The sequence below is a fragment of the Barbus barbus genome (assembly GCF_936440315.1).
Source record: "Barbus barbus genome assembly, chromosome: 20".
Lineage (NCBI taxonomy): Eukaryota > Metazoa > Chordata > Actinopteri > Cypriniformes > Cyprinidae > Barbus > Barbus barbus.
The window spans coordinates 29,020,457-29,043,541 of record NC_136748.1 but is presented as its reverse complement, the minus strand read 5'-3'; the positions used below and the strand labels follow the sequence as shown (position 1 = coordinate 29,043,541).

The 23,085-nt window shown below is 35.6% G+C and overlaps 1 pseudogene across 1 annotated transcript in view; it reads left to right on the top strand.

Annotated features, from left to right (window-relative positions):
• The first annotated feature begins 1,853 nt into the window (after positions 1 to 1,853).
• LOC306886781 (2-Hydroxyacid oxidase 1-like) overlaps positions 1,854 to 23,085 on the top strand; it is a 35,241-nt pseudogene continuing 14,009 nt past the window's right edge. The window contains exons 1-5 of the transcript in view: positions 1,854 to 1,984; positions 6,263 to 6,400; positions 7,801 to 8,056; positions 9,921 to 10,096; positions 12,009 to 12,100. The product of the transcript in view is annotated as a 2-Hydroxyacid oxidase 1-like (transcript). The remainder of the gene's footprint in view (positions 1,985 to 6,262; positions 6,401 to 7,800; positions 8,057 to 9,920; positions 10,097 to 12,008; positions 12,101 to 23,085) is intronic.

Here is a 23,085-nt window from a genome sequence, read left to right as displayed (position 1 = left end):
CTAATTAACTATAGTTTTCAAGCAACATACAAATCTGAAGTAGGCTATTTGATCATGTTATTTCTTTGGATTTTTAAAAATGTCAAATGGGCTTCCATTGTGTCCCATCTGCTGTTGTTGACATTATACAGCTGAAGGTTTGAGATCGTGTTCACATTCATCAGTTCACAGCAAGATGGCAGATTTCATGCCTAACTGAGCCGCTGAGCTGAATAGGAATGCAAAGATAAAAACTGAAATGAATTGAAACTGTACAAAAAAAGGTTGCTATGCAGTTAGTGTTGTGTAGACGTCTTCCTCACACCTGGAGCTCCCAGCATGCACTCTCTAATCAAACGCACCTGATTCAACTCATCAGGATTATTAGAGACTCCAAGACCTCAAATAGGTCAGTAAATAGAAAGAATATATTGTAATAGTGAAGAAAAAAACATCATTCCTCCTTCAGTAGTGTTTAAAAGCAAAGCATGAAGTTGGCTGATGAAAGTGCAGAATGAGCAGAGCTGGAATATAATAGCTGTGAACATGTTATCATCACTATTACTCTCATACTTACAGTTTTTATGAGTTGATTTTCATGGAAATTGGTTAACTGGGACAACAGAATAAATGTTTGAAAGGAATGAGCATTTGATAGTTTGATGTGTGTGGTGTGTGAGCAGCTGTTACGTAAAGCTGCAGAGGAGGCTGAGAGGAGACGCACATCTCTACATCCTACACACGCTCAAGTTTGTGCTGGAGGAGAAATACTGCGGCGATCTACACTCACGCAAGAGAGAATCTCATCAAACCTGTCAGAAATATGTTTGTAATATATTCCACCCCAAGAAATGGTATTTTGTTGCCTGAATGATGCCTAATTTTGGACCTTTAAGACACTGTTACGTTATCTGATGATAGTTAAGCCAAAAAAGTATTAAAAAAAAATAAATGTTAAAAATTAAGTTGAATTATTTAGGACCTTAAAGACATTATATTACATTATTTTATGACAATTAAGCAAAAGAAAAGTAAAATCAATAACAACAAAAAACCTTTAAAAATTAATTTAAATTATTTAAATAAATACAACTAATTAATTAATTAAATGAGTAATAATTAAATTAATAGAATACTATTTTAATTTAAATATTATTAACAATAATAATAATTATGATTAATTATTATATTATATTAATAATTATAATAAATCATAGTAAAATAATAAAACAATGATAAGAAATGGTAACTATAATAATTATATATTAAGATTAATTAATCAACATTTGCATCATGGTAGTAATCGATATATATATAATTATTTTTTCTTTCTGATTTAAACAAACATCTGGATGCTTGACAATTACCTTTGGAGAATAATTAATGCAAACAATAAATACAAACAAATTCAAAAGTAAAACATCTCGATGCATTAACATAATGCAAATGTGGGGTCAAAATGTGCTTTATTGTCAAGAAAATAATGTCACAATAATATTATAAATTGATAATTTTCTTTATGAAAAATGTAATTTATTATTATTTTTTTCTCTTTTGACACAAGTACACATTGTTCTTGTCATGTTTCTGTCATATGCATTTGCTAATTAATTGCTGAGTAATTTTAATGTAAATCTCTTGATTTGACCGTTACGCACAGATGGTATTGATTTTTACTCAGTTGTGTGTTGGTTGTTCACATATTTTTGAGGAGAAGCCCCTATAGCTGTGACAGGGTAAAGGGACTGATGCTGGATAAACATTAGTTGAAAGACTGCAGAAAGTTAACTTGAGAGAGTTAATAATTGATCAGTGGCTCTCTGATCCCGGTGAAATCCAGCTGCTGAAGAGCTCTGAGTCTCATCAGTGGAAACATGTCAGACTCGCTGGTGTGTGTCAGTGATTATGAGCGTCAGGCTCAGAGACTTCTACCAAAGTGTTTGATAATTAGTTCTCAGGAGCAGACGAGCAGCAAACTCTGTGATAATGTAGCAGCGTTCGCCAGGTATGTGACCGTTCATCATCATATGAACAGCATTTGATCTGACGAGCTTTTATGACATGCAGAGATCTCAAGATCAACCTGAATCCTATACTGAAGAGAATTAGTTCAATTACAAATCATGCATCTGATCTTATGTGCTAACAAACTGCTAATTTATATATTAAGAACTCTGATGTTTGTAACCATCTAAAATTAGTTGTGACTTTGTAGTTAAAAATCTGGCCTTGTAACCCAAGGGTTGAAGTTTCCAAGCCCAGATGAAAGGAATCCATTGAGCCCTCGAGCAAAACACGCAAGCGTAAGACAGACATATTCTCAGCTGATCGGTTAGGAAAGTGTCTGCTAAATGAACAACATCATGACAGTTCAAAACCAAGTATTATCTGATAACAACTAAGACATCTTATATTTGGCAATAATTGATGAAAAGTATATATTATTATTTTTAAATTTAGAATTAAAGAATTAATCTCTGAAAATAATAAGATAAAAAGCCAAAATTATATTACATACTTAGTAATAATTATGAGATAAAGGAGATAGAAATGAGATCATGGTTGAAATTATGACATAAAATGTCAAAATGATGAAATACTGTTATATTAATGAGATAAGTGATAAAAAATTATGTAAAAGTAAAAACTGACAAAAAGTAATCAATGACAAAAAGTTAAAATTATGACTCATAATTATGAGAGAAAAAAGTCAAAATCATGACATGCTAAGTCATAACTAAAATAAAGAGATAAAAATGAGACAAAAGTTTAAATTACAACATAAAGAAAAAATTATGACAAAAAGTTTCAATTGACATACTAAGCCATAATTATGAGCTAAAAAGTTGAAAAGTAATAATTATGATTATTGAAACTACTACAAAAGTTGAAAGTCCTCTATGAAATAAAAAGTCAAAATTATGACTTGAGATCAAGTTGAAATTATGAAATACTAAGTCATGAGATAGAGTTAAACATGAGATAAAAGTCAAAGTTATCACATAAAAAGTCATAATTATGACACTTTTAAAATAATGATTCTAAAATATTATGACTTGTCATTATGTTGACTTTTTGTGTCATAAATTCGACTTTTTAATCGCATCATTTCTATTTGTTAATCTCAATTTTTTTGGGCAGAAACTGGCTTCCATACTCTTACTGTTTTCACACACACACACACACACACACACACACACACACACACACACACACACATGTTGGTTTTTGTGGTTTATGGGGACTCTCCATAGGCGTAATGGTTTTTATACTGAACAAACTGTGTGTGCTATTGCCCTACACCAACCCTACACCTAAACTTAGCCCTCACAGGAGACTTTGTGCATTTTTAGATTTTCAAAAAAACACCATTTAGTATGTTTTTTAAGCCTTTTGAATCACGGGGACATAGGCAGTGTCCTCATAAACCACCTTCATATTGTAATACCTCTGTCATACCCATGTCATTATACAAATTTGTGTCCTCATAAACCACATAAACACACGCACACACACACACACACACAGTTAATTGACACATGCAATGGGGCATGTTGTCACACAATATGACGGAATGTACTCACAATGAATGAAAATCTGCTGTTTAATCAAATTCTTTTAGTGATTTGCGAAGAACACCTTTTCTTGAATTATGAATATCTTGAAATATGAACTATAATTGTCTGTAAACCCTATTCAGAATCATCAAAATTCAGTAAGAAAGATGAAAATGTTAACAAAAAACCAGCAACAGGTAATAACACAGAACTCTGGCAAATTGCTTTCAAGTCATGAAGTAAACAGCACGAGTCAGTCTGTAATAGTTTGAGTCAGTCTATCACAACGTTGACAAGAATTACACTTCCTCTGAATGTTTTGGCCTAATTTTAGACAGTCTCTCTGGGTTGTGTGGGGTCAGTTATAATTATGTGTGTTTATCTTGGCCTGGAGCGCTCGTGTGGGTGGGCAGACGGACCCTACAGACCTAAACACGGCCTTACAGCAGAGTCAGCAGAGGCTCTGTCCAGATGAATAATGCCACTCTATTACTCATACATATATATTAGTCATATATGCATATTTATAAAATGTGCAAACAAAGACGTTCTTCCAGGCGTTGTGAAAGTTAGTATTGTGAGCTGTGGTCAGACGACTCGATGAGTCACAAAATCATCGCAAATATTAACACAAAACTGAGAGACCATCAGGGTTGAAGACATATGCTACAGGAAAAAACAAACAAACATTTCATCTATTTATAAACATGGTTTCTACAAACAGTAGCTAGTAGCAATTTCTTAATTGTTTTATTGAATATATTTCTCTGAAAATGCCTTTACAAATGCAAATGTTGACTTATTTGATTTATTGTTTTAGTTTATGTAGCAGGGTGGTTGAATCCATCTATGGGAATGTCATACACCTGCGCTTAGTTTAATTCCCCTCCCCTTTTTCGTTGGATATAAGGGATATGTTATGGCCACTTGGCACGCGTCTCGGTACTGCCCTTGTGACGTCATCCGTAGTTGCTGCAGGTATGTGACTCGTTCGGGGGTGAACCGGTGCTTCTCGGGCTGTACAGGCGGTTGATGAGAATTTCTTTCGCTGTTAGGTTTAGACGGTAAGCTGGTTTCCCCGCGCCTGCTGCGTGCTGGCTCCCGACTCCTCACAGGTATGAGTATCCGTTTTTTTATATAACCAGGAGAAATTGACCACGGTTGGTTATTTACTATTTGTTTCGTTTTGGTGGCATTGATAGTATGTCACTTATGTTCCTGACTGAGCTGCTGTATTGCAATATGGTGCGCGACTATGAAGTGGTTTGTGTGCAGTGAGCATCCCGCGGTATGTAGGATCGTAATTTTGTGTGTTAGTAACTTGTTTTCTCTTTTTAACACATTATCTTTGTGCTCGGCAGGTTCCCCTGCATAACTGAGGGTCTCTTGGGCTATTTGTGGGAATTGAGCGTCAACATTGAACTGTGACTGTGTATAATTGCGACTATGTCGTTGTTTTGCCTCGACTTTTATTATGACCGCAACCATTAACTGCTATGGTTTTGTCGCACGTTGCTATCGAGGATTGTGCCTTCGTCTGACTGTACGGGCTGGCAGACTAACGTTACCTTCTTTGGCCGCCGCCTGTTTGAATGCCGTTGGTCCGTAAGCATCTTGTATGTTTAATTTTGGGTAACGTTTTGTTTGATTATTTGGTTTTCTTTTGTTCATTTTCTGTTTAATGTTTTGTCACTGCAAACCTGAGTGAAGTTGGTTTATTTCAATGTTAACTTGTCTTCATGTGGTATTGAGAGTCCTAATTTTGTTAAGTAGTTTAGATCCTTAAATTATTTAATATTATTTCTGCTTCGATTTAGATTTATGTGTTTTGTGTTCTTGTTTCCCTTTCTTTTGTTGCAGGAGCTGTGGGGGTTTCTGGAGGGTGAAGGCAACGCTGCCATTCGTGTGGTGTTCACACCTAGTGCTGTGTGTCTTCTGGCATCTAACCTTCACGTGTGCGTTTTGGTAGTTGTAGTGGTTTATTCAGGGGGGGTTTTCCAATGTGGCAGCTGGCCCGTCCCTCCAGATACCTCTGCTCTTGGATAATTTGTTTCCTTTAAATTTGAGTTTGTTATTTACTGTTTCCTTTAATTTTGAGTTTGTTTACTTATTATGTGTATGAATAGATGCAAATTGATGGTGTTCCCCATTACTAAAATGTTAATGTAGGAGGTTTTAACTTTGAATCTTTTTTTAGTTATATATTTGACATTGATTAAAATAACCTTTTTTTCTATTTATACGTATACGACTCATGTTTCCTCACCCACTCACTCGCAACGAATCTGTGTGCCCTTAGGGCTATCATTTCCCTGGTTTTCCAGGGTGGCGTAGTCGATCATATATTGCCATTTCTGGCGTCTCTAGTTGAGAATGAGGTATCCACCCCTCAATTTCCTCTACTCTTTGGTACCACAACGCTACATTTAGAAACCAAACTTTGCAAAATAATGAGGCAAGAATATCAAAATATACATCATTTAATTTTTCAAGGATTTTTAGAAGAGTAACTTTAGACTATATTTCATGTATCAACAGGTTTTCATACAACCTGTAATGGGACAAGGGTTTTAGTCAAGACTTTAAGGTAAAAAAAGGACTATATTCAATTTATAAATAAACCCACCCATTCTCTATAAAAAAGTGACAACTAGTCCCGGCTGCATCTATATTCAATTATTATAAAGTTGTTATTTCTGAAATATGAGTTGTGCTGTGTCCTGTAGGTGGTGCATTTACCCTCGTGTTCTCAGGGATGTGTCCTCAGTGGACATGTCCACCAAGAGTCAGTATGCCCATCTGTGTGGCAGCTACTGTTATGCAGAGAATGGCGCATCCCGACGGCGAGACGGCCACTGCGAGAGCTCAGAGACACCAGTAACTTACTCTGGAGCATTGGTCTCAAACTCAATTCCTGGAGGGACGCATCTCTGCACAGTTTAGCTCCAACCAGCTCCAAATCACACCTGCTTGGAAGTTTCTAGTGATCCTGAAGAGCTTGATTAGCTGGATCAGGTGAGTTTGATTAGGGTTGGAGCTAAACTGTGCAGAGCTGTGGCCCTCCAGGAATTGAGCTTGAGACCAATGCTCTGGAGCTACAAGCTTCACAGTGACTGCAATTATTATAACTGACCACATGGTGGCACTATTAGTCTTCCCTACATACTACAGTATCTCCTGCCCACTCACACTCAAATTACCCTTATAAAATTGGATCATAGCTACCATAGTATGAACTACTACTATAGTTTCAGTAAAGCTATAGTATGGAAGTCCATTTCTGCCACATAAGAAAAAATAATTACATAAAAAGTCATTATTATAAGATTAAAAGTTCAAATTAGTCATAATTCATAATTATAAAATAAAAAGCCAACCTTTTTGCATAAATCATAATTAAAAGCTGAAATGATGTCATAGTCAATTATGAGAGAAAAAAAAATGAAATTATAACACTTATGAAACATAATAATAAGTCATAATCATGAAATAAAAAAATTATAAAAGCCAAAAAGATGAAAGTCATAAATATGACAAAAAGGAAAAGTCATAATTATGAAATAAAAGTTTGACACATAAAATTATGACATATAAAGTAGAAAAATAAAAATTAGATTATAGTTGAAAATATTACATAAGTCAGCGATGACACACAGTCATGAGATAAGAAGTCAGAATTATATCACACAAAGTCATAATTATGACATACTAAATCTGAATTATGAGATACAATGTGAAATTATGACATACTAAATCAGAATTATGAGATAAAAAATATGTCAATTGAGATAAAAAAGTTGAGATTATATCATTATCATAATTATGAGATAAAAAGTTAATATGAAGACAAAAATGCATAATTACGAGATAAAGTTGAAACGACGACATGCCAAGTCAATTATGAAATAAAAAGTTGATATGAGACAACAGTCATAATGAGAGAAAATGTCTAAATTATGAGATTAAAGTCAAAAGTTTTTCTTTTGTGGCTGGAATGGACTTCCATAATGTTGTACTACTGTCAGTAGTAGTGTATATCAAATTACCACAGTTTTATTCTAGAACATATATATAGTGTCTAGGCAGAAACTTGTTAGCATGGCACTTTGTGAGGTCCTACACACTTTAGATGACAGCCCTGACGATGGATCAGCCCTGTTTGAAGATTCGAACCCAAGGCCACTCAGCGTCTTGTAAGCCACAGCAGCCTTATGGCAATCACCCTGCTGTTCTGACATCTCCTCCGGTCTCTTCCCGTCTGCAGCCTGCCTGTCCTGTGACACGGGGATGATGCTGAGCTCATGGGCCACCTCCACCATAGAGGAAGTAGCGGTGGCCGCACCTGGGGACGTGCACTGGATGCAGCTGTACATTTATAAAGACCGAGCGCTGACTCAGTCTCTGGTCAGGAGGGCTGAGGAGGCCGGGTATAAGGGTATCTTTGTCACAGTGGACACACCTTATCTTGGCAGGCGACGTGATGACGTGCGCAACCGATTTAAGCTGCCCTCTCATTTGAGGTAAACACTGAGACAACCACACGTGACGTGTGTGTGTGTGTGTGTGCCAGCAGCGTGCTTTACAGACATCGCTAGCTGTTTGTAAACTCACAAACACTCTGTGAATTGTTCATCTGATCTGAAATCTGAGAATATTCTATGTTATATGCTGATTTCAGTGCAAACATCAGCAGCAACATATGACGGACAGGACGTGCTATTATGTTGTCACACTGTCACTGTTTCTGCCGTTCTGGAAGTTTTCTATGACTTTTGCACCAAAGATTCATAATTATATGGTCAGATCTATAATTATATTCCAATTTTACACCTTAGCAATTGCATATCACTGAAAACCACCCTGAATCATTTAGCAACTGCTTAGCAACACCTTACCATCCATTCAGAACACCTTAGCATCTGCATAGAAACATTCTAACAACTACTTAGAACTCCCTAGCAACTGCACAGCAACATACTGACAAAACATGCTGACAACATCTGAGCATGTGGGAAAATGTACATATTCATCACGTATATATTTAACTACCAAAAATAGGTGATTTCATTGCAATTTTTACAGAATCATGTGACATATTTTTTACAACTCATCCCCTAAGCAACACCTCAAGCCCCTTTCACACTGCATGTTAGTGCAACTTAGCAACCACATAAAGTTCTAACAGCGACTCAGAATGCTTATAAACCACATAGCAACACCCTGGCAACCACTTAATTTCCTAGCAACTAGATAGCAATGCCCTGTCATACATTTATAAATTATTTTGTCAGATCTGCAACTTTACTCATTTAGCAACTGCAAACCAACACCCTGGCAATCACTCAGAGCACCCTGGAAACTGCATAGCAACACCTTAGCAACCAAATGACATTCTAACAGCAAATCAGAACATTTAGAAACCACATAACAACACCCTGGCAACCACTAAACTCTCTATCAACTGCATAGCAATGCCCTGGCAACCACTCAAAAACTTTCTGGCAACTGCATAGCAACACCTTAAGCAACCACACAATGCGTTAACAGACTCGATGCTACTAGATGCTTTAGATGCAGAACTAGATGCTTTAATACATAATTTTAAAGGCATAAATTGCAATATAATAAATAGTAAATAATTAAACAATGAAGCAGCATCTTCATATACATCTTTCTAGTCAAACAGATGCTGCATTGTAAACATTACAGTTAAAATTGAATGCATGATAAAGAAACCTCACAAGAACTATAAAGAAAAACTGATCATATTAACTCCTTTTACAATTCCCGTGAGGTTTCTTAATAAACAAGGCCTCAGTTTTTTCACCCTGGTTATTTTTACAGATTTATCGTCTCTTGGAAACCGAAGCGCTCACTGAAGAGCTTTATGTATTTATGGAAACAGAAATCTCTCGTATTCAGTAGATCACGCCACTCGTAGGGATTCATACACGCCACTTCAACTCCGTCAACACTTGCTACATTATGCTTTTTATGTGGGGAAACATTCAGATATCAGCAGTTCTACAGATACGCCAACAGCGGCCTGCTATAAAAATGCCCTCATGAAATTAAAACCTTCCTGCTCTGGATCCCACGAGGTGAATTACGGCAATTAGAAATCCAAAAAAGCATCACGGCCCCACCGTATATTTCAGCACTACTGCCTCCGTTTCCATCAGCAGTGACACAACATGAACTTCATCTCAACCCACCCGGAGACTTTCGCTCGGCCCCACAAATCAAAGCGCAGCAGCGGCAACAAGGTACCATTGAGCGCGAGCTCTGCTGTTTGGATAAAACCCTGGCTCAGTTTTCATACGCTGACCAAAAACAACACTCGCAGGACTAATTCCATTTTGCACTCTCTATTTTTTTCCCCAGGATGGCCAATTTTGAGACCCCTGATTTAGCCTTCTCCTCAAAAGAGGGTTACGGGGAGGACAGCGGCCTGGCGGTGTATGTAACTCAGGCCATAGATGCCACGGTGAAGTGGGACGACATCGCCTGGCTGAAGAGATTGACCTCGCTGCCTGTGGTGGTCAAAGGGGTTTTGACAGGTGAGCTATCGAAGCCACGAAGCCACGAAGGTCCACTTTGGATTTCAATAAGTCTGTACATAATGTATTATCTCTCTCGAACCGCCTCTCTTACCTGCACCCTTAAAAATAAAGGTTTTATGGAGATTAATAACATTCTTGATGTTGCGTTATAGGTTTTAATTTAATAATCAGATTCTTAATTTATGGATTCTTAATTAATGGAACAATACAGATTTTTCCTAAAAAACAACAGAATTAAAGTTCTGACTCTTTGGTTCCAAATGAAACCTTCATGCTTAACAGAGTGTGGAATATTCACCGTCACTGATACAGAATGACCTATTTGCATAATCTAATCAAAACAAAGTGGCCGGTCGACCCCGTCTGTCAGTGAGGGGCCGCTAATTAAAGATAATGTGTCATTTATCTCCCGGGAGGAAAAAGCAGTCAGTCTGTGAGCGCTGAGGTTATCTCAGAAACGTCTAGAAGCTTTACTGCTGTTATTGTGTCTTCAGATAAACTTTTATCTTCCCTTTGGCTCTGGAAATGGCACATTCTGTAAATAAAAGAGTCAACACACACACACACACACGCACACACACACAATCTTTTCATTTCAGCGCAGACCAAAGGATTTAAATGTGTTCCCTGACAAACTCAGAAATGCATGTTGAGGAGGGGAAAAGTAATCAGGGAACACCATTAGTTATTTTAGCTCATGTGTGGAACATAATTTTCCTTGAAAAGTGCATCCGTTCCTGTTGGCCTCGGCTGAAAGGAAACACCATTTAATCATTTTCGGGATTTTTCCGAACAGAACAGACTTGGAGAAATTAAATTACACTATGTAAAGCTAATTTTTCAACTTTTCTGAAGTTGCTTTCCTGTGCAAAAATCGGTATCAGGATGCTATTTTTGAGCAATAGTTTCCTAAATGAGTAAATGCAATAGCAACAGAAATGCTTGAATAAAAGTTTTAAAGGAATAGTTCACCGACACACGAAAATCTGCTTACAGTTTACTCACCCTCAGGCCATCCAAGATGTGGATGAGTTTGTTTCTTCATCAGATTTGGAGAAATGTAGCATTCCCTCACTTGCTCACTAATGGATGCTCTGCAGTGAATGGGTGCCGTCAGAATGAGAGTTCAAACATCTGATAAAAACATCACAATAATCCACACCACTCCAGTCCATCAGTTAACATCTTGAGAAGACAAAAGCTCAAATCCATCATTAAGGTGTTTTATACTTCAAACTGTTGCTAAAATACAAGTCCATAATCCATAATAACGCTTCCTCCAGTAAAAAAGTTGTCTCATCTGAATCAGGAGAGAAATCTGCACAGATCAAGCAGCGTTTACAAGCCAAAAACAGCTCTAAACAAATATGTGGCTGGATTTTGATGTGAGAGTCAACAGAAGATGGACTTTTTCACTGGAGGAAGCGTTATTTTGGATTACCAACTCAGATTTTTAAAGTTAAAAACGTCTTAATAAAGGATTTGTTTCTTACAAACATGCAGATTTTGTCTTCTCAAGATGTTATCTGATGGACTGGAGTGGTGTGGATTATTGTGATGTTTTTATCAGCTGTTTGGACTCTCATTCTGACGGCACCCATTCACTGCAGAGGATCCATTGGTGAGCAAGTGATGCAATGCTACATTTCTCCAAATCTGATGAAGAAACAAACTCATCCACATCTTGGATGGCCTGAGGGTGAGCACATTTTCAGCAAATTGTCATTTTTGCATGAACTCTTCATTTAAATCCAGATAAAGACAGCTTTGCATACCATAACTGCAATGTAACATAGTTTCCTCCGTGCAAAAGATTTTGGCTCCAAATTGTAGAATGAGATAAGGCAAAACTGCTTCAGAAGAACCGCAGTAATTAATGTTCTGCTCATGGTGAATCTCGCCATTTTAGCTGAAGATGCCAAAGAAGCGCTGAAGTATGGGGTGGATGGAATACTTGTGTCAAACCACGGAGCAAGACAGCTTGATGGAGTTCCAGCCACCGTAAGTGTCTGTTTAAGAAATGAGGCATTATTGTTCTCCAGAGACCTCCAACCCACAAGTCCTCTTTGCAAACTATCCTCTGCGGCCTGTAAATTGCATCTTTGATAGTGTGAAATACGGTCTCTGGTTTACCAAAGTGGACGCCAAACAAAGGTTTGGATGCAACCTCAAGTTTTATGAGTGCATAGTGGTCTCCAAAACTGAAGAACATCAACTGAGCGTGAAGAGCGCTCTGAATATAGATACAGAGATGGTATATCTGCTCCAGGTTTTCCAACACTTTTATGTTATGGTCTATAATTAGTGATGATGATGATTTATTGAAACTCTATCCTTCTAGATCTTTGTGATATACAATATACTGTAAGACAAAAACACAAGACAAAGTTTTGATACTGAAAATACATTCATTTGGAATAATTAATATTTTTAATGTTTTTGAAAGAAGCCTTTTCTGCTCACCAAGGCTGCATTTATTTGATCAAAAATACAGTAAAAGCAGTAATATTGTGTAATATTTTTTACTTTTTAAAATAGCTGTTTTCTATGTGAATATCTGTTGAACTGTAATTAATCGCTGAGATCAAAGCTGAATTTTCTGCATCATTACTCCAGTCTTCAGTGTCACATGATCCTTCAGAAATCATTCTAATATGCTGATTTGCCGCTCAAGAATTACTCCAGTCTTCATTACTGAACTATATATTGAACTATACATTCAAAAATATTTTTAAATAAAATATAAAAAAGTTACAAAAATTCAGATAAACTAGTGTGATTGTTCTGTATTTGATCACTTGATTTAAAAAAAAAAATGTATGTTTTCCGGCAGGCTGTTGCTCACTGAAGGAAGTCAACAGATCCCTTCTGAGAAGATCTGAACTCAATTCAAGGATCTAATGAGCAGAACTGTTGCATGCTGGGAGATTTCATGTGTGCCAGTGACTGGACCGACTTGTGTAATTCAAATGAACCCAGAGGATTTGGACACGACAGATTTAGCATCATGAATAAAACATTTGTGTAAGTCATTCGTGTAAAAGTTTGAATAAATGCATCAAAAGCGTGTGGTTTGTACAGACGTACCGTGCCTGACAGCAGTAATCCTTCCTGTTTACTGGAAGCAGGCAATGTTTAGTAACCCAAACCAGTTTTGTGACTCTTCCAGTTTTCTTCACTGTCTGGACACTGGGATCAAAACGAAGAGGATTTTTAAAGGCATATTTCACCTAAACATGACCCAGGGTTATTATACTAAAAACTAAAACATTAACTAAAAACATTTTGTTACTTGAAATAAAATATTCAACCTTAAACGTATTTTGTTATTGGAAAATATCAAACAAAATATACGCTCATTTCCAAAACTGGATTCAAATAAAACAAACAAACAAACATATATACATAAATAAACTTTAAAAAAAGAAAACTAATCAAAATTACAAAAACACACAATAAAATCACTAGAACATCAACTAAAATTAAACAGGATAATATAAAATATGGAAGCCCATTTCCTCAAAATAAATAAACAAAAATATAAATAAACAAATATTCAGATTTGTGAATTTAAATTCAGAATTTCAAAATATAAACTTGCAATTCTGAGAAGAAAAGTCTGCATTGTGAAATAGAAAACTTCAATTGCAGAATTTCGAGATAAAAACCTTAAAAAAAAAAACATATTCCATGGTGGAAAAAAAAAAAAAAAAAACATATTTTGAATCTGTAATTTCATAAAAATGTGGGGAAAAAAACTCGGAATTACGAGAATAAAGTATTGACTTTTACCTCATAATAACTTTTTTTTCACACAAAGATGCATAGGCTAATAAAAATGTGATTTTTGAGTGAGCTAACCATTTAAATAATGCCACGCAGTAATACATTTCCACGAAAAGAAACAACCATAAATTATTACTTTATGATTTATGTTAATGCTCTTTTTCTTGCATGCACATGAAAACCATAAAAAAAAAGATTTCCCCATATTGTACTTGTCATTTGCGTTTCTCTCTTTGCTTACAGTACTGTGAACGGTTTCACTGCTGCGAGTTTCTCATGAATATGCATTCTCCCTCCTCGGGGCCCAAAAGCAAACAGGTTTGTGAGAGGTTCAGAAAGGTCACAAACAAGGCATGGGATTTCTTTACTAGCTCTTTCCATGGCTGAACCACAGGACCTGAATGAAGCCATTATATGCATTGACTCTCCACAGGAAAACAAACTTTGTCAGGGTCTGTTCATTAGCACCTAACACTTTATTTGAGCCGCCTACTTGTGTGCAGGGGCCAGAAAGGGGAAGTGAGCTCCTGCTGAAATCAAACAAAACCTACCCTTTATGAGAGGTTTTGCATTGTTTGCGTGCAACCTAGATACTAATAAAAGTACAGTGGCTCCAAATGTTTTTGCATTAGATAAATAATTTATCATCAATTTCATATGCATGCAAATGATGCCGTCTCTTGCTTTGCTGCTTTGTTATCCAATGCAATGATATTTAAACATTTTTAAGTGTAATTTGTGCATCCAAAAGCATGCAAATTATGCCATTTTTGCATCTTGTTTTGATGCTTTGTTATTAAATGCAATGATATTTAAACATTTTCAAATGTGGCTTAAGCATCCAAATATATTTTCATTCATTCATGCTGAAATCTGCAATAAATGAATTTCATCCTCAGGATTTTTTACTTGTTTTTCAATGCAAACATTTAAATATTCTTAAATCATGACATATTTACTTGAGAAGTAAAACTGCTTAAGATATTAAGTCTTGTTTTATGAAAAACATATAAAAATTGAGTTTTTGTTTTAAACAAGAACAAATATCTTGGAGTAAGAAAACAAAACTTGCTTTCTTTCTTTGAATGAAGTTTCTCTTCCTGACCCTATTGGCAGATATTTTTCTTGTTTTAGGCATAAACACTTCTTTTTGATAGTTTTTTTTTTTTCGGAAACAAGACTTAATATCTTAAGTCATTTTGCATCTCACGTACTTGTATCTTGATTTATGAATGTTTCGATCATTTATGCAAAAGAAGTAAAAAATACTGAGGAAAAAAATATATATATTTGTTTACAGTGTTCACTTTTTTTTTGCATTGTTCACTTTTGATTCACTGAAAAACGCTCATGCCTGTTGATCTTCAGCTGTCATATCACTAGTGCTGACGCAGCAGGTCACCAGTTATCTCAATATAACCTCGCCTGCAGGCCGCAGAAAAAGAGCTGCATTGAAGGATATCATTTTGAAACACTGTGTGGCCACGAAGAATCTGAGCGAAAAGCACCCGCATCACACAGCTGTTATTCTAATTTGTTTGAGCGTTTGCAAATAGCACTTAGACCGCATCACCCATAAAAGTTAGCAGAGGTTTTGCTTAACAAGGCACTTTTGTCTGACCAGAGGAGGGCACTTGTTCAAACACACAAACCAAAGTGAAGAAAACAAAAGTGGCTCATCGAGAGAGAGAAGAAACGTTCTCCTCTCATGTCACCAGCCCTGCATGCAGATACTCAGCATGGCATACTACAATACTACTATATTTGCAACAGTACTGTGGGAATAGCATATCTAGATGAATTACTACAAATGTAAAAATGTGCATTATACAACCAAACATGCTGTGTGTGAGATAATGCATCCCATAATGCAGTTCCCTCCATCTGATCTTCCATCTCCAGCACAGTGTTGTTATTGTTAACTAAAATTATTAAACGGTTTTGTTAATTTTTTAAAAATGGAAATAAATCTGAAATAAAAAATTTGGTGAAATATATTATGCAATATTATATTATAAAATATTAAAATAATATACACATTTGAAATATTAAAATTATGTTAACTAAAATTAAAGCTATTAATTTTTGTTAATTTGTTTTAAAATTGAAATAAAGCTGAAATAAAAAAATAGAAATATTCAGCTAAAATGTAAAATCTAAAATATTAAAACATAAAATAAAATATTGAAATAAAATAAAAATCTATATTAAAATAATGTTAACTAAAATTAAAGCTTCACTTTTGTTAATTTGTTTAAAAATTTAAATAAAGCTTAAATTAAATAAAATATACATGTGAAATGTAAAATATAATAAAATATCAAAATAATATAAAATATTAAAATTAAATAAAAATATGCAATTAAATAATTTAACACTATAAAATATTAATATTATACGATTTCATTCCTCTTTGCTACAAGAGAACATAAATCATGGATAAAGTGACTATTCTATACAGTTGCTAGGGTGTTTTGGGTAGTTACAATGGCGTGTTAGTCAATTCAAAACTCGCCACTATGATGCTAGGGTGTTGCTATGTGGTTGCTATGGTTTTCTATGCATTCTTAGGGTGTTGCTATGTAGTTGCTATAGTTTTCTATGCATTCTTAGGATGTTGTTATGTGGTTGCTATGGTTTACTATTCTTTCTAAAGTGTTGCTATGTGGTTGTTATGGTTTTCTAAGCATTCTTAGGGTGTTGCTATGCAGTTGCAAGGGTGTTCTGGGTAGTTACCTGAGCATATTTGTCGATACAAAACTCGTCACCATGTTAGCATGTCACTATGGGTGTTGCTATGTGGTTGCTACAGTGTTCTATGTGTTCATACTGCATTGCTATGTAGTTGCCAGGGATTTCTGGGTAGTTACCAGGGCATGTTTGTCCATGCAAAACATGTCAGCATACTAGGGTGTAAGTATGTGGTTGCTATGGTGTTCTATGTGTCCTTAGAGCATTGCTGTGTGTGGTTGCTGTGGTTTTCTATGCATGCTTAGGGTGTTGCTATGCAGTTGCTAGGGTGTTCTGAGTAGTTACCAGGGTGTGTTTGTCCATGCAAAACTTGCCCCATGATACTAGTGTGTTGCTACGCAGTTGCTATGAGATATTGTTTGAACACTAAAGGTGTTGGCAATACACCTCTCAAAAGTATCTCTTTTAGACTGAGATACCAAACCATATTACATACAAAACAATCTAATATACATAAAAATACACAGTGCATACAAATACTGTATAAATAACACTCACAAAATATTGCAAACTACTTTCACTGAGATCGTTTCAATGCATTGTGGGATTTACTTCTCCATCTACTGTGGCCAAATGAAGATATCTTAGAAGACAGTACAGTTATGCTGCCTATCTTTTGGAACCTGCTTCACTCAATTGATGCCTTAAATGCCACCTACGTAGAGCCTAAAAATCTGTTCCCTACAGACTGGCTCATTATGCTGGAATAGATTCCAGTCATATATCCAGGAGAGGGCAATGTTTAGCTTCTCATCTGTGAAAAAAACGTATGTCTGATTATTGGGTTTCCCCTGTAAAGACAAGCACATTATTATTTAAAACAACTGTTCTGCATCGAGACAAACATCTTTTCATCATTGTTCAGAAAACATCTTTGCAGGATGCAATTAATGCGCTCTGAATTAATGCTGTGGTGTGGGATTAAACAAATCTGCATTAAACACAAGAGAAACAAACCTGACGTGCAGATTGTTGAGTTATACCCTCATTAAATGTCAACAAATGCATCTGATTAACTCTTTTATTGCTCTTTTAAGCACAATTGTTGATGGAAAATCAGCCGAGTTAAAAGATCTGGCATGGGCGATACGGCAAACAGAACAAGGCAGTTCCTTCCTGTGGCACAGAATGTAATGGCCTGGAAAACCATATCAATGTGCAAGTAATTACTCCATCATACTTCCCACAGTAGTCATCTGCCTGGGGATCAGGAATGATTGTTAACCCACCAGAACTGATCTCAAACTAACACTCAGGGTCACTAAAACAACTTTGGACTGACACTAACGCACGGCCGTCAAGATGGTCTCGACACGTAGGGCATCTATGAGGAGAAACGAGAAGGGGAATAAGAAAAACAAACCGTGCATGCTGTGATTTCATACATTTAGGGGTGGCTCTGCTTCTGAAGCCTTCCCACGTGTTTCGCCACTCTGGCTGCATTCAGAAAGGAATACTAGCTCACTGTATACTGCATACTTATTTTTTTTAAATACTATGTGCAACTGTGTATTATGCAAAAAAAAGACAAGGTCATAGGTTCGATTCCCAGGGAGTGCATGAACTGATGTACCTTGAATGCAAGTCGGTTTGGAGAAAAGCATCTAAAAATGCATAAATGCAAATGTAATGCAAACAATATCCCAGCTAACAAGGAACATTCTGGCAAGGTTATCTCAAAGTTATGAACAAATGTTCTTCCAGTAATGTTAATAGAGCATTTGTTCAGCGTTATCTGGTCTTTACTAATGTTCTCTTAACATTAGCACAAAAGTGTTATTTATACATCATTCTTGGAATGTTTTAGTTCTGAAACTTTTAGTTTGTACTGTAAGTTCATTTATTGTTTTGTATTTTTAAATGTTACTATTTGTTTCAGAATTTTCAGAGAACATTCAACAACAACATTCCCATAATGTTTGTATGTTCATATAACCAAGAATTTTTTTTTTAAAGATATTTTAAAAACTGGATGTTCTCTGCATGTTCAAAATGTCCAGTTTTTAAAAATGTTTTACAATTTTCTTTAATTTAATTTAATTTGTATTAATTTTGGGGGGGATGAGATTTAGAATTAATTTAGAATTTTGTTCTCTGAACATTCTGAAACAAATATATTTAAAAGACATTAGATGAACGTTGTCATTAGATGAATGATGCACAAATAATTAAGTTTTGAGAATATTATTAAAGACCAGTTAACTCCCCAGCTATCACAAATATGTTCCAAGAATGTTATTGTCACGGTGCACACATGAGGAGGACACAGGAACACGCAGACGAGGATATAACTTCAAAATAACAGTCTTTAATGACGACATCAAGGCAGGACAAGGCAAGGCAGACACAGACAGGAACACCGGGGAGTAACGAGTAGACCAGACGAAATCAAACTGAATAGACAGGACTATAAATACACAGGATAGTCACACAAACACAGCTGGAGAAGAATTAACTAATAATCACATAACTCGAGGACAGGAAACAAACCAAATATGGACACAAGAGGCGGGAACACATGACACACACAACAGAGGACTGACAGTTATTAAGTTATGACATTTTATTAAGTTATCAAAATGTTATTTCTTAATGTTCTCATTTGTAAATGTTTTAAAAACTTTTTTTCTTGATTATACGAACGTTAAGGGAACATGTAAACATTATGTGAATATTATTTTTGAATGTTCTCTGAATGTTTTGAAACATTTAAAAAAAAAATGTTAGATGAACATCCAACTAAAAGTTTCAGACATAAAACGTTCCATGAATAATGCATAAATAACATTTCTGCAATAACGTTTTGAGAACATTATTAAAGACTCAACAATAACTCAAAATATATTCTAAGAACTTTTCGCTAATGTTTCATTAAATTATGAAAAAAAAATTCTGAATGTTTTCTAAATGTTCAAAACATAAGTTACGTTTTCATAACTTAATGAAATGCTGCTATCATGCCACATTGTTGTCACATGATCTCATTATGTTGCATGTTACAAATTACAGTTGATATAAACGGAATGTCAAGTCAAGTGGATACAATATTGCATTGATTGCAAACTGGACATTTTAGCAAACCATGCATGCAGTTCACATGCTACTGCTGAAATAGTACGAGTAGCACAATATTTAGAGCACAGCCCACGTTTTTGGTTCATCAGACAGAAACTCTTCAATTCTTTGTTTTTGTTCTCTACGTGTAAGAATGTGCGAGTTTTTCAAATGAGCGTTTAAGTCGTACCAGGTGAAGAAATATGATTGTGGGGAAAGCAGTTTTGAAAACACTCCATGTCTCTTTAACACTCATTGACAATTGCCCCAAATTATCCATTTATTTTTGCACAGGCCTGGTGACAGTACGTGTTTTCAGATATGGAACTCACAGCTGCGTCCAATTAATAACAACTTCATGTGCAACGCTGCAGCAGGCCACGGCCGAGGGAGGGGGTTCGGTTCGAGTAAATTTAGTTTCAGAACAAGAGGAACGTTCAAACCAGAGAAAGAGAGAGAGAGAGAGGAGGGAAGGAGGAAAAAGCGCACATCTGTTGACATCAAAATTGTGGAACCTTTTTTTCAGTCATTGTGGTGTTTTACTACCACGAGTCCGAGTCCAACATCTGGGCCTGTTGTTTTACGAAACATTTCCCACAGATCTTTCTGTTTTGTTTGTCAATTCACGGACGTTTAGCGCATGAATCCATAAGACATGAAAGCGAGAGCATTGTATGTGGTCTCGTGCTCTCTGCCTGACGCAGCTGCGTCTGTTCGATATCCATCTAAAATCAATATCTGTTGATGATTACGGCCAACACTATTTATTCTTCTTGGGCTGGGATGTGGCCTTTGGTCAGCAGATGTTCGGCTGTGACTTGCATTCCTGTTTTCTTCCCATTTACCAGCAGATGTGCAGATGTTCAGAAATATAAAAGTTGTGTTCGTGGGTCTGGATGCGTTCAGAATCGCACACTACCATACTAGCCTTAGTATTTGCATACTTAAGCCACACTTAACCGCAGGATCTCGTGCCAAACATTTGATGAAAAGATGTTTATGCTTTCTAAAATACTAAAACTATGGCTCTAGTTTAAAAAAAAAAAGACAATTATTGTTGATGAACAACACCTGGTTCCTCTGATAGGACACCTGTGTGAACTTGAGGAGAACTGACTTTATGGATCCACTAAAAATCACCAAAACACCAGCTGATTCAGAGCAGAAATGATAAAGAAAAATGGATAAACTTCTACATTTGCCAAGATGTGCAGTATAAATCAGCAGCATACTGCATACCACAATCCAACGCACTTGACTTGCTTGATCAAAACAGAAACAATATCAACCAATCTTATTCTTGCCTCGTTTTTTAAAACATTAAAACACAAAATTGGAATTCATAATCAATACAAATAGGTTAATATCTGAGATGATATCAAAACACCAATCTGTGACAATTACTTAATTAATCAAGAATTTGGCATTCTACACTACACGTAGCAAACAGTATTCTAAGTAACATGCTATTTTAAGTTAACACATACTTAAATAAGACATTTACAGTATCCCTTATGGCAAAAAAAAAAAATATATATATATATATATATATACATATTTTTTTTTTCTCAAAATATATTTTGGAACATATTTAAAAATATATACACAATATATTTGCTAAAATATGAATCAGAATATGTTTGCAGAAATTTTTAAATTATATATATATATATATAAATATATATATGAAAAAATAATATTATATTTACACGCTTTCAAAATATTCCCATTTTTTATATATATATTTAAAAAAAATTATATATATATATATATATATATATTTTTTTTTTTTCGCTTTATGGGTAATAGGCAAGGCAAGGCAAGGCAAGGCAAGGCAAGTTTATTTATATAGCACATTTCATACACAGTGGTAATTCAAAGTGCTTTACATAAAAGAAAGTGAAATAGACATTAAAATCAATAAAAACATGGAAATAAGAATAATAAAAACAAGGAATTTTAAAATGATATAGAAAATGATTTAAGATAAATTTAAAGAAAATGATTATACATAAAATATATTGCAGTCAGTTCGGACATATAGCACAGTGCTCATTCAACAAATGCACAGTTAAACAGATGAGTTTTGAGTCTTGATTTAAATGTGGCTAATATTTTAGCACATCTGATCTCTTCTGGAAGCTGGTTCCAACTGCGGGCCGCATAATAGCTGAACGCAGACTCCCCTTGTTTTGTGTGAACCCTTGGTATTTCTAACTGACTCGATCCTAATGATCTGAGTGGTCTGTTTGGTTTATATTCAGTGAGCATATCAGCAATATATTTAGGTCCTAGGCCATTGAGTGACTTATAAACGAGTAAAAGTACTTTAAAATCAATCCTAAATGTAACTGGAAGCCAGTGTAAGGACCTGAGGACTGGTGTGATATGCTCAGATTTTCTGGTTCTAGTCAGAATCCTGGCAGCAGCGTTCTGGATGAGCTGCAGTTGTCTAATGGTCTTCTTGGGAAGGCCGGTGAGGAGACCATTACAGTAATCCACCCTGCTGGTGATAAAGGCATGAACAAGTTTCTCCAAGTCTTGACTGGAAACAAAACATCTAATTCTTGCAATATTTTTGAGATGATAGTATGCTGATTTAGTTATTGCTTTGACATGACTACTGAAACTAAGGTCTGTCTCCAGAATCACCCCAAGATTTCTGACTTGATTTTTCGTTGTTTGACCCCTAGAGTCAAGGTATGCATTCACCTTGAGAACTTCATCTTTGTTTCCAAATGCAATGACTTCAGTTTTCTCCTTGTTTAACTGAAGAAAGTTCTGGCACATCCAACTGTTAATTTCATCAATGCATTGGCAGAGGGAGTCAATGGGGCTGTAGTCATTTGGAGATAAGGCTAGGTAAATCTGGGTATCATCAGCATAGCTGTGATAGGCAATTTGGTTCTTCCTCATTATCTGACTTAGTGGGAGCATATACAGCTTTATGGGTAATACTGTGCAGTAAGTAACCTCTTATTCATTCTGGACGCGGCCAGTCTGTCTGTGAGTTTGGCAGATCTGCTCTGTCTGTCATTGGCTGAGCATCTGCAGGTAGAATGTGTTCATGCAGTTGCATGTTGGTGCACTGCTTTAATTAGCTGAAATATTTTATAGGGCTTACTCATTATGGCAGTCATACTTTAAAAAGAGGAGTTTTAAAGAAAGGCATTAAAGTGTCTCATAAAGAAATGCTTTACTGTGATCCCTCTGAGAGTCTGGGACTGGAACACAACAAGCACATTTAAATCATCTGAACTCATGATTGATAGAAGAAACATTCTCGGCAAAAAAACAACAAAAAAAAGTCGAATTTGAAGTCATGAATATTGTTTTGATTTTGTGGTCTCGACCAAACAAATATAACAAAACTAGAGCTACAGTCCTGCAATATA